The sequence below is a fragment of the Brassica napus genome, chromosome C5 (genome assembly GCF_020379485.1).
Source record: "Brassica napus cultivar Da-Ae chromosome C5, Da-Ae, whole genome shotgun sequence".
In the NCBI taxonomy this organism is placed as follows: Eukaryota; Viridiplantae; Streptophyta; class Magnoliopsida; order Brassicales; family Brassicaceae; genus Brassica; species Brassica napus.
In genome coordinates, this window is record NC_063448.1 from 21,226,616 (window position 1) to 21,240,469 (window position 13,854).

The window sequence follows — 13,854 nt, forward strand, 5'->3', positions numbered from 1 at the left end:
TTTATTTGGTTTTCTTTTTATCAATATCTATGTTTACCTTTCTTATTTTTGAATCGATTTTACTTATGGTTTGACTATTAAAATAGGTACAAATCATGTACTTAAAATCCGAAGAACTGATTTTACTTATGTTTTGGTTACAAAGTAGGTTTTAATCAGGTATTTTTAAACCGAAGAATCGATTGAGACCCGAACCCGAAAGTACAATGGGTTATACCGGTTCTTTGAAGATTTACTAATCCCGACCCGAACCCGATAGAACCCGAACCAGTTCCGAACCAAACTTTCATATAACCCGAATGAGGCTGATTTTGATAAACCCGAAAAACCGAAACCCGAAAAACTGAAACCCGAATGGATAAAACCGAAACCCGATTGGGACCCCGAATGCCCATGCCTAATCTAAAGTATCTAAAGTCAATAATTTTACCAATCATAATTTGGCTCTCCTAAAATATCTCAAAGCCCCTAAAAACACTCAAAGTCTCAACTTCCATTTTTCCTTCACGTTTCTTTACTTTCTCTAAAAGGTAGAATTTGTGACTTTTATTTTTTTCTAAAACCACGACCATAAAAGCCACAACCAATATTTTTGTAAAGTCATTAGTTTAAAAGCCATGGCAGTCAAAGTCCTAAACAATCAAAGCCTAGATTCAAAATTTGGATCTTCTCTTAACATTTCTTTAGATTAATTGATCCGCATATAAGTTACAACATAAATAGCAAAATATTTTAAAACATTATATAACTAATAAAATTATATTAATACTTGATATACTATAGTTTTTACCATTTTTTAAGCCATAGCATAAGTCTTTTATAGGGTATTTATATTATGTTTCAAGTATGTTTTGGGATCTTTTCATGTCTAGGTACATTTTGGAGTATTGTGGAGATCATGGAGCCATTTAGAGCTTACCGATTGGAAACCCATAGATGTGCAAGAAATCAGAAGTCAAAGTTGATATTTGAAGGGAGTGTCGATCGACACCTTCATGAGTGCAGTCAACACCAATGCGAATTCGCGGACCGAAAATATTTCAAGAATTGCAAGTTTGGCCCAAAAGTTTCTACTAATTACAAAAAGACCTCTGAACGTGTTTTGACCCATTTATTTTATTTTATTTTTACAGCCATTGAAAAGGCTAAGATTTTATTATTCTTAAAGAGGTTTTTGGAGAGAGGATCATAAGAATCCTTCAGATATTTGATTGGAATTCCAGTATTTCTACTTTATCTATTTTATGCAATTCATTCGTTTATCTCCTGTCTTGCTTGAATATGTCTTAGTAGTTCACTTGTTAGATTTAGGATTTTCTAGTGTTTTAATGAACTTGCAAAATATAGAACTGCTAGGATAATCATATTGAATCTTTCACATGATTGTTCTAAATGTTTGTTTCTAGAATAGCTAACTTGAAACATGATCTTAGGAATATCAACAACCGCAATAGTGGGTTTGATACCTTAACTGAATCCTGGTGAGCTAAGTTGATAGATACAACGGGAGTTGGCTTAGGAATAGTGAACATATCGAATTGGAACATTAATGCTTGTCTTGAATAACTAAATCCACAACAATATTTGGTGTTTGATAATTTAGACATCTGATAGTAATTACATGCGAGAGATGGATTACTTACTTATTGAATTCGAGTTCTTGGACTGATCAAAATTAATCCCTAGCATATATAGATTTGAGTTCTGATAACCTGTTTGAATTCCCCAAGTACGTATAGTGTTTTCTCTATTTTATTTACAACCGATTTTATTGCTTTATTTACTGCTTTTTATATTTTTCCTAGCTTAATCTATAAACCTACAGTCTATTGTGTGATCAACGTTCTCTGTGGATTTGATCCATAAGTTATGCAGTCGATCTCTTATTTAAGAGAATTGTTTTAGGGTAATTTGAGCATTATCAATACTTACAATATCATCAACATCATTTAAAGCATCATTTGGACGTCTATTTTCACATTGTTTGATACATGAATGTAATTTTCTTTCCGCTTTTTCAATGGGTTAAAGTGACTTTGGATTGATCTTTTTGTACGTTCAATACAAACTGCATTTTCCACTTTCAAAAGCTTCAAGTACACAATTTCAAAACTGGTCGGATGTTTGATAAACACCTTTGAATGGGTTTTGAGAAATTTTCAAATAGACTTGACATAAAAATTGATTTTCTTCTTGTGTTATTGTACAAGATAAAATATGAGGGTAAAATTTCAACACTTTAAAAGTTGTGGATTAAAAATAGATTAAAAAATAAGTAGAAAAAGAATATACTAAAATATTTTTATAGAGTAAAAAGTAGAGGTATCCATTGGAGCAAAACTTCTTTCTATTTCTGGGGCAAAAAAATAAAGACAACCATTGGAGATGGTCTTAGTGTTGATTTAAATTATGACCCTATAAATATATACTAGTGGTATTCTGGCGCTACGCGCCGGGTTCATATGTTTTTTCTTAAATGAATTTATGGTCTTAGTAAAGAAAATATGTTCAAAAATATGAATATAAAAATATGTTGAAAGTAAATGATATCCATTTGATAGTGGTTAGCGACCGTAATGTATTACTCTGTTTTGAAGTTGATTAGTTCAAGGTGGAATATCATAAGTGGTTATGACTAATCGATTCGATAAAAATAGAATAAAAAACCGATAGTCGTAACAAAGTTAATTTAATTGGAATTTAAACATAAAGTAAAGTTGATGTTTTATTTAGAGAACATACTTATACTCTTTAGTACCATGTTGACAGTATATGGAAGGAACAGCATTTGAAGTTTTATTTTAGAGACTAATTTGAATTATAACGTGTGTAATAAGCATAGGTGTTACCAGCGGGAAAGAACTGTTGTCAAAATGTTGATGTTTTTATTTTTGTACGCCCGTTTGATTTGAGCTCGTTTGATTTGAGCGGCCTTGACTAAAACTGTTGATGATTTCGTAATATTATAGATGTTGCCCCTCGAATATTGGCTAGCACATGCGATGATATTTTCTTTGATTTTAAGAAGTTTTTTTAATGATTGATAGTTGATGATTTGAATTCATTTTTTGAATTTTAATGAAGATAGCGATATTGAATTGGTATTACAAGTGACTAATTATGCTAAAAAATTATAAGTAAAGTCTGAAATTCTAAATTTTATTATTTGTTAAGGTGGACCCATTAAGTCTAAAAATGATAGTTTTCCAACTCAACTCATTAGGGTAGAATGTGTAAAGTCTTAAACATTCTTAAAAATTTTCTTAAAAAATTCATTTATACATTGAGACAAAAAGAAGATAAATAATGTTATTCTAAAAATTATTTTGTAACTCTTATGAAAATTGCATCATGCTGTAATTTTCTTTACTTGTAATTGATATAATTTTGCTAAGTTAGAAATTTATCTGATATATTAGTTAAGGGAATCTTTTATAATAATTCTGAAATGAAAAAGATGTAAATTATCAATCAAATTATTAAATTATATTATTTTTATTCAGCTGATTAGACCATTATAATAACACAAAATTAATTTTTATTTCTTAGTACTATAGAAATAAATTGATTACATATTCATATATAATCATTTGTTTTATAGTTTATCTCCAACTGTAATACATATAATAATGTTCATTTCCTTAATGCATTGGAATTTTACACATAAGTCTTAAAATCAATATTTAAATTTTCTTAATAATTAAAATTAATCTATACATTTTAATTTAACTGGGAGGAGAAAGAGCCAACACCAATATACATCACATTTCCCCTTGATTGTATAATTCCTAATACTTCCTAGAACTTGTACTCAGACCGGGGTGACTTGGTAGGATGACTCCACCTTTCACGGCCATCTCCTTTGTATTCGCCACCTTTCAGGAGTAGTAGCGTCAAGAATTTGCATGGACAAAGCCATCTCAGGATTAGTCATGTATGCTAAGTGATAACCAGCTGATATACTATTTTATATTGAAAAATGTGAATAATATTGGAACAAATTACTTCTTTTTGTATGTGTGTGTCCTGTAACCAATAGCTTTCAGAATTTGGAGTTCGTATCATAAGAAATGAAGTGAAGATAATAGAAGATCCATGAGACCATCCCAGACATTTGGGATGAATTGATCACCAAGTTAAGTGTCTGACACTGTGTGTTAAACCAGCAAGTGATGGTTGCTCCACTGGTGTTGCATGATTATGGTTAAACTCTTATTCAAATGTATATTTCTTTTATTTTTGTTTCTTTAAACCTTGAAGCCTTTCCTTTTGTTCAGTGCGTTTGGGTTACCTAAATAGTTAGTAAACTAAACTAACTTTGATGCACTTGGATTTTACATTTAATTCCCACATAATTAAGACTGTCCAATTGACAAGCAGCCACAAAGTTTTGTAACCACAAAATCGTGCGTTACATAAAATGCTCAGGCAATCCCAAAAGCCTTAGAACATCAAAGTCGCACTAACACAAAAACTTAATCGACATCTACGTCTATAGTATCTGAAGACTAATTTGAGTTTTTAAGCGTTTCTCCTGCTCTCTGTAAACGTAGAGGAACTCAGCGGGTGCTCATAAACTCAACAAGTTCAACACCAGAAAGAAAAAAAACAGGTCGAGAAGGTAGCTTTGATTTAGATCATTATCATTCAACAGTACTGGAATCAGTTCTCATCTCTTTAGTTCACCTTATACTTTCGAGATTGACATTAGGAAACTACAGACTCACAAATCCAAATGTACAGCTGAAACATTTAATCACACTGTCAACTCTCTTAAGAGATTGTCTACCAAGGATTCCCAAAAGCTCTTTCTGCAAATGTTGTGGAGTACCCTGCTACATATGTAAGAGGTGAAGGTATGGTTTCAGTTTCTGTATCATAAATATAAAAAAAATTTGATGAACTGTCTGCATCCATCTGTTGCAAATGAAAAGAATTTTGTGTCAAAAAGCTTTGTCTTCCAAGATAATTTGAAAACCATTTTCTCTTCTTTCTCATCAAACGCAGAGCCAGACCATTCCGCATCGACACACCTTTTGCCACAGAACTCGGTTTAGACAATAGAATCTTTAACAGACTCATACCATGAGCTCTTACCACTGCAAAATGAAAGAATCAAGACAACAATTCAAGTCTCGTCCCGGAAAAAAGTTTATGTAATTACTAACATAATATATTTATACCCAAAAATTAGTCTTTTGGCTCCCAAATCCCAATCTTTCAAGATGGAGTGGTAAGAGAAAGAGAAATTAGGAAGATGGTTGAGTGTATGAGTTTAGTCCACGTAAACAATATTTGTAAAACACACAGAAACAAACCATTCTTTTTGTTTGGCTGTGGTTGTATGATTAAGGAGGACGTCGATGGACTGGTGCCGGAAAATAAACCGTAAACGTAGATCCACCGTACTGCTCTGTTTTCTGTCTCTTTTACACGACCTCGATAGATGTTGCTTCTGTTCCGGTCTTCTCCTCCGTTTTCCAATCTCTTCCTCCACCTTCAGTTTTCCAATCTCTTCCTCCACCGTCAGTTTTTGTCGTCGCGGGAGCTTGTCTGAATCTAGCATGTCCAGTTTTACATCTACCGAGAAGAGATATAACCTTGACGACGTCAGTGACCGCCGTTATCTAAGAGGCTGAGCTTTATATAGAAGACCTTCCACCGGTTAGATATGAAGAGGTTGAGCTGGAATTAATGCTACGGAGTGGGGCGAGTGAGATGAAGCATGTTAATGGTCGGATTAAAGAAGTAAATAAATGGAAACAGAAGGCGTTACAGAAAGTGAATCGGCGTCTGCTTCATCAGAATGAAAAGAGCTCAGACCAAATAACCTACACTAAGTTTTGTGCTTAGAGACAAAAAAAACAATTGGTCCTGGACAAAATAACCTAATATAAGCCCAAATAGAAATTAATTTTGGAATAAACTATACGAAGCTCATAATGGTTGCGGAAGGATTATTGAGAATGAAAAAAAAAATTGGTTTGTCGCTTTTTTTGAAGTGCCAGGTGTCAAAAAATGCTCCTATGTGAATGCTGAGGTGGAGGGTTGTGTGCAGATCACAACTCTACTTTATATGTATAAGATACACACGCACAAATTAGGACCCTAATTGCTTAACAAAAATAACCAAAAAAAAACAAGAGACCTAGTGCAAAAGTACTTTCAGCCCATGCCGCCATAAGTCAGCACTGTGCTTAGAGGTGGGCGTTCGGGTACCCATTCGGGTTCGGTTCGGATCTAATCGGGTTTCGGGTTTTCGGGTTTAAAGATTTCAGCCCCATTCGGGTATTTCTTCGGTTTGGATCTTTGCGGGTTCGGTTCGGGTTTGGTTCGGGTTCGGTTCGGGTTCGGATAACCCTTTTAAATTATTTTTAAAATTTGAATATTCATTATATGCTTAAAATTTCTCGAAATCTATAAAACAAAATAATATATTACATATAAATTTGTATAATATATGTCAAAATACCTAAAATTAACATATAAATTGGTTTGATTTGAATATTTGGATTGAAAAGCAATAGATATTTCAAGCATTTTGGTGTTTTGAATATATTTTAGCTATTTTAGACATTTACTTTTGACTATTTATGTATATTTTCAAGTATTTTAGACAACTTAAAAGTATATTATATATTTTGGATGTTTTTAATATATATTAAATCTAAAAATAAGTAATATATTTAGGTATATAAATCTATTTCGGTTACATTCGGGTACCCGAGATACTTCGGTTCAGGTCGGGTTCGGTTTCGGTTCTTTAGATACCTAAATTTTGAACCCATTCGGATATTTAATCAATTTCGGTTCGGATTTGGTACTAATTTTTCGGATCAGGTTCGGTTCGGTTCTTCGGATCTGGGTTTTTTGCCAGCCCTAACTGTGATTATCATTTATTTTGATAACGTTTATTTGGCGATGCATCTGACCTCCTAATCTCACACACCAAGTGAACATTTCTTTGCATGCGGTCGCTAATATGAAAATGAAGATGTCAGTATTTGTACATTGAAATCAAATGACAAATTTATCTCCTTAAAATACATCTAGTTATACGATGAATCAAAACATAATTCAATGTTTTTTTCTTATCTTATTATCTTTTTGAATGAAACCTAGTAAAATAAATGAAGATAATCAACACTTTTGGCTCATCCTCGAGCCCCTAAAAAAGAGAGACAATTGTCGCCATTTTTTATGGTTTAGTAAAATACTGAGCCCGAGAAAGGAGAGAAAACCAAAATATTGTTGGGCTAGAAAATTAATACGAGTTTCAATTGTTATCCCATTTATTAGATTTAGCTTTGTTTTCAAGTAGGAAATTCAGTATTACACATATATATATATATATATATATATTCATGAACTAATAAAACTAACTATTTTATTCTTGCATTATGAAGTTATGATAGAAAAAGTAAATCATATGATAATTGATATCATATACCAAAGGTATCCATGTGCCAACATGTAGTTTGATTGACATCTTTAATTTGTATAACTAACATGAGCTTCAGTTGTCTCTCTTACGAATAATTCATTCAATCATGTATGCGCATGGACAAAAATTCTCCCTTTCATGTTTGAAAATATTTGTGAATCGGGATATTACAATTAAAAAAGATGCGATATCTGGCGTGATTTATTATTAGTTGTCACAAGATCAGTGTGAAGCAAACTGACAAATAAATGATCATGTGATCTTGTATACTTCTGACCAGTGGATTGTAATAATTTATGTATGTTTTTAACAAATAAAATGATCTCTCCCATTTACATCATGAAGCAAATCAATGATTTTTAATTAATAATTTATGTAACTCTTTCAGGTTTAACATATATCAAATTATCATTTGGATACAATTTGTATCTATTAAAACATATGTAGCATCTCATTCTTTCAATTTGAAATTAAGATATACAACAAATGGGTTCTTCCATTAGTAGACCTCTTAAAAACTTTTATTGGAATTTCTAAATGAAAGTCGATATAACCGGTGAAGTAAATCGTGATGGAATATGCGAACACAGCAAGGAATATAAAAATTGAATTCGAAATATAATAAACATTTGGCGAAGAAACATAACACAATTGAGTCCGGAGGAAAAAGAAAAGAATAAACAAGTTTATAAAAAGGAAGAAAGTTCTTTTGAAAAGGAATGGCCAACGACTATTGTCAAATGCTGACGACTAAAGACATATTCATGAAATAAAGTTGGGACCGTCCATATCTATTTACATATGTAATATAATAAGATTTTGGTTGAATTTTTATAATACCAACTTCTTCCTTTTCTCCTGTTAGTCTTTTACCGCCCGACATAGCTAAATTAATCTCCAAAGAGAAACTTTGCTCAAAATCTCAAAAGGTGGTGTTCTTGACCCGGTGAATATAGCTTATCCTTGGTAAATTGATGGATATATATATATATCCATATTTGAACTTTGGATCGATGGATATTTTAAATACACATTCATGTTACGGGGTATATATGTGCATATATGAGTAGTGTCATGTCTGCGTACACGTATATGCATACATTACATTTTGCGTTATATATACTGTAATGCATGCATGTATGTCTGTAAGAGCAGAAAAAGGAAGGCATCGTATAATATAATCTAAGGTTGATGGATTCCACGTCCAAAAGACTAAGGCTGTAACTGGTAAATCAAGAAAGGAATACATGGAATAAAAAGGAATGGAATAACATGAATAGAATGCAGTAGAAAAATGGAATGGATTCATTCCATTTGTTCTTTATCAAAATTGTTTTGGAATGTTTTGCTTTATATTTTGATTAGATTTTTTTGGAATTGATGGAATGAGCATTCCATTCCATTCATGTTAAATGGTAAAAAAATTTATGGAATTAATGGAATTGATCATTCCAAAGCATTCCATTTCAAATATGGTCAATCCAGTTGCAGCCTAAAGAAAAAAGAACATTCACCTCCTTCAGTTAAATATTTGTATGGAACGACCCATAAATCACATAGTTATGGAAATTTAAAAATTGTATGTCACTACAAGAAAACAGCGGTATTCTGACGGACATTCAGACGGAAAATGAAATCCTCGGAATATCCCTCGGAATATCCGAGGAAACACAAAATTTGTGTTTCCTCGGAATTTCCTCGGAATATACCGACGGAATTCCGAGGAAATACAAATCCGTCGGAATATTCTTATGGAATACCGAGGAAAACGTATTCCTCGGAAAATACCGATGAATTCCGAGGATATATTATAGCCGTTAGAGAGCCGTTGGGGGATTTCAAAAATCCCGAGGAAATTCCGACGAACTAGCCGTTTCCGTCGGAATTTCCTCGGTCTGTCGGCAGGATTTCAACTATAAATACAAGCATGTGTATTAATTTATAATTTTACTAATAATTTTCTAAATGTTACAGGTTTGTTATATCAAGTACCCCCGGGTAAGGAACAGAGATGATCCATGGGTTACTGTTACAAGACTCAACCCAAGAGGCCGAGTTCAGGGGAAGTTCTGAGCTGGAAGACCCACTACAACCAAGCACATCCGGCAACTTAAGTGCAGCAGAAGATTTAACTGGAGTTGGCCTTGTAGTCGATTTAACCGACTTCGGAGAGGAAGCCGTCATTCACGTAGAGGATGAACCAGTGATTGGAGAGTTTCACCAAGATCCAGATTCAGATTCATCTGGTGATGACGACTCGGAAACAGACTACCATTGATTTTTTTTTTTTTTTAAGAAATACCGAGGAATTTGTTTTTCCTCAGAATTTCCTCGGAATATTCCAAGGCTTTTCCGAGGAAACAAGGTTTTTAAATCGAAAACAACGTTTTTCGGTTTGAATAACACTTATATAACCCTTATTAAGTGACTTAGACTTATTATGTAGTCAAAAATTTGTTTATTACCCTATAATAAACACTTTTCCGATTGTATGAACGAAATCCCCACAACATAAGAGAAACACTTATACACTTTAATGAACGGTAAAGGGAATACTTTCAATTCATTTTGAAATTTGTTATTTCATGGTCTATGCTCATCTATACAAAGAATCCTCAATGGTATGCATTACAATTGTATAAGAAATGAAATACGGCAAAAAAAATTGATGTTTTGAAACCCCAAACACTAGTTCCTCGGTATTTCCTCGGAATATTCCGACGGAATTCCGAGGAAGATAAGGGTTTCCTTGGAATTCCCTCGGAATATTCCGAGGAAATTCTGAGGAAATTGGGGTTTTAAACCGAAAACAACGTTTTGCGGTTTGAATAACACTTATATAACCCTTATTAAGTGTCTTAGACTGATTATGAAGTCAAAATTTTGTTTCTTACCCTATAATAAGCACTTTTCCGATTGTATGAACGAAATCCCCACAACATAAGAGAAACACTTATACACTTTAATGAACGGTAAAGGGAATACTTTCAATTCGTTTTGAAATTTGTTATTTCATGGTTTATGCTCATCTATACAAAGAATCCTCAATGGTATGCATTACAATTGTATAAGAAATGAAATACGGCAAAAAAATGATGTTTTGAAACCCCAAACACTAGTTCCTCGGTATTTCCTCGGAATATTCCGACGGAATTCCGACGGATATTTTACTATCCGTCGGAATTTCCTCGGAATATTTTCATTTAACCGGGCAAATATTTCGCGAAAATTGAAATTAGAATTCCGACGGATAGTATCCGTTGGACCCTAGGTTTTATAACCACGACCCGCTTCTTCTTCCCCATTTCTCTCTTCTTCCTCTGCGCGACTCCTCCGGCGATTTTCCACTGAAATTCAACGATATCTCCGGCGATCTCCCCCTTCTCTTACACAAATCATGTAAGGACCCTATCCCACTCTCTTAGGTTCTATTTGTTAGGTTTTTGTGTAGTTTTGATAGATTTTTGTTAGGGTGATTGGTTAGGATTGTGATTTGGTTGTATAATAGGTTTAGAATTGTGATTTGGTTGAATAATTTGTTTTGTTGAATTGATTTAGAATTTTTTTAGAATTGTTTTATTTTTTTGTATTTATAAAATCGATTTTTGTATATAAAATCGATTTTTGTATTTTACAAAACGATTTTTGCATATAAATTCGATTTTTTGGATTTTACAAAATGTTTTTTGTATATAAATTCGATTTTTTGGATTTTACAAAACATTTTTAATATCTATAAAACTTTGTTTGTGATTAAAAACTAATATTTGGGATTTAAAAAATATATAGATATATATTATTAAAACTATTTTTTTGTAATTATTAAACTATTTTTTATTTATTAAAACTATTTTTTGTTTATTAGAACTATTTTTCTATATTTATTAAACATTTTTAATATCTATAAAACTTTTTTTGTGATTAAAAACTATTATTTGGGTTTTTAAAAAAAATATATATATATATATATATATATATATTATATAAATTTCTATATTTATTAAACATTTTTAATATTATTAAAACTATTTTTTGTAATTATTAAACTATTTTTTATTTATTAAAACTATTTTTAAATATTTATTAAACATTTTTAATATCTATAAATCTTTTTTTGTGATTAAAAACTATTATTTGGGATTTTTTTTGTAAAAAAAAATTAATTTATATTTCTATATTTATTAAATATATTTTTTTTAATTTACAGGTCTCATGATGATTAGACCCGGCCTCGACAGCGTCGTGGTCGTGGTGGTACGGGGAGCCAGTCTCGGGATTCCAGCCATTTTCAGGATTCCCCTTCGCCCCACAACTCCTACCATACATCTCCCTCTGCTTCACCCGCTCCTGCTCCTCTCGCTCCCGCTGCTGCATCCGCTCCTGCTCCTCCGGGTCCTCCGGGAGTGATGAGTGTTGCGGAGTTGGTTCAACAGCCCGGTCGTGACCATCTTCCCTATCTCACTCCGTATCCACATGGACGGGGTCAAACATGGTAATTAAACATTTTTTTTTCTTTAAATTTGGATTCATTATTAACCGTTTGTTCTTTTTATTAGGTTCAACCGATCCGGGAACGGGATCAGCGCATGGATCAACCGTATGATGTACTCGGCCCTCGACAGGAGACATCCGACTTTCACTCACTTCCCTACCGACAAGCAGCATCTGTGGTTTCGTCAGTTTGCGGTAAGTATTCTAATTTTTTACTTATATTTTTAATCTTTAATATAAATTTTCTACTAATTGTGTTTTTTTTTTCAGCAAGAGTTCAACTGGAATTCCGATGAGACGCTCTTTATCTATCACCACTTCGTCCATAAAGTTATGGACAACTATTGGAAACAGATCTCCACGCGTGGAAGAAGAAGTGGGAAATCAATAAGGTTCGATTTAATTTATTAAACATTTTTTTAATTTATTAAACTATTTTTTTAATTTATTAAACTATTTTTTTTTTATTAAAAGGTCCCAAAGTCGATGAATGACACGGTCTGGAAGGAGTTGTGTGCGCATTGGGATAAGGAAGAGACGAAAGAAACTTCTTCCACCAACTCCACCAACCGCAGGAGCGTCCGTAAAGGGAAGGGCATCTACAAGAATAACTTGGGTGATCAATCTATTGCCACTCTGGGAGATCGCATGGTAAGTTCAACCGCTTTTTCTTCAATTATTTGAGTTTCAGAATTTTAATTTATTGTGCATTTCTTCTAATTTCTAATGTTTATTTAATTTATGTTTTTTTCAAGGCGGAAGAAAATGATGGCGAGCCGGTTGATGATCTCGCCCTAATGAGGAGGGCGTATACCAACAAGAAGACCGGCCAGATTGATGACGGTCTTGTGAGGGACGTGGCCGACCTGGTCCAAACTCAGGTGGTAGACGAAGTGTCTCAGCTTCAAACCGAGGATGACGCTTCGACGGCTTCGACCAACTTGTCCCGGTTTCGAATCAACGAAATCGTTGAATCGGTAAGTTCTTTTTTTTTAAAGTTCAATTTATTTATTTCTTGATTTTTATTTTATCATCAATTTATATTATTTAAATTTGGCTATTTATATTTCAGTCGGTTCCAAAGAAGAAGGGACGTTTGGTCGGTTTGGGTCGTCGCTCCCGGTCGGCTGCTCCTTCTGCACCACCGCCATATGTTGATCCAGAAGTACTTACGGCTCAGCTGAAGGACAAAGATGATCGGATATCTGCGTTGGAGACCCAGATGGCAGCTCAACAGGCGGGCTATGAGACACAGAAGAGGCTGAACGAGCAGATGATGGAGATGATGAAGATGATGTACCCGAACTAGGTGTTCCCGAACATTCAAGACCCGTAGTTTTTTTTTTTTTACCAAAAACTCTGAATGTTTTATTTTTATTTGTAGAACTTTGAATTATCTAATATGTTTTCAGTTTTAATTTTAATTTTATATTTTCGAATTTAAATTTCACAAATTTTAATTTAAAAAAAAATAATTTTTTATAAAAAATTAATTTTTTCGAAATTCCGAGGAAAAGCACCCTCGGAAATTTCCGATGACCTTTTCCTCGGAATAAGTCGTCGAAATTTAAAAAAAAAAACCGAGGGAATGTTCCTCGGAATTTTCCGAGGGACTACGTTCGTCGGAAATTTCCGAGGGCCACGTTCCTCGGAAATTCCCGATGCAAATTCCGAGGAAGATTTCGTCGGAACTTCCGAGGATTGGACCATCGGAAATTTCCTCGGAATATACCGAGGAAGTCCTCCCTCGGTATATTCCGAGGAACTTTCCGACGATCTAGTGGTCCTCGGAGTTTCTTCGGAAATTCAGTTTCGGAATTCCGTCGGTTTTCCGAGGGATTTCCGAGGAAAAAATTTCGAGGAGTTATTTCCGGATTTTTTTCGTCGGTATGTCGTCGGAATAGGATTATTCCCGACAA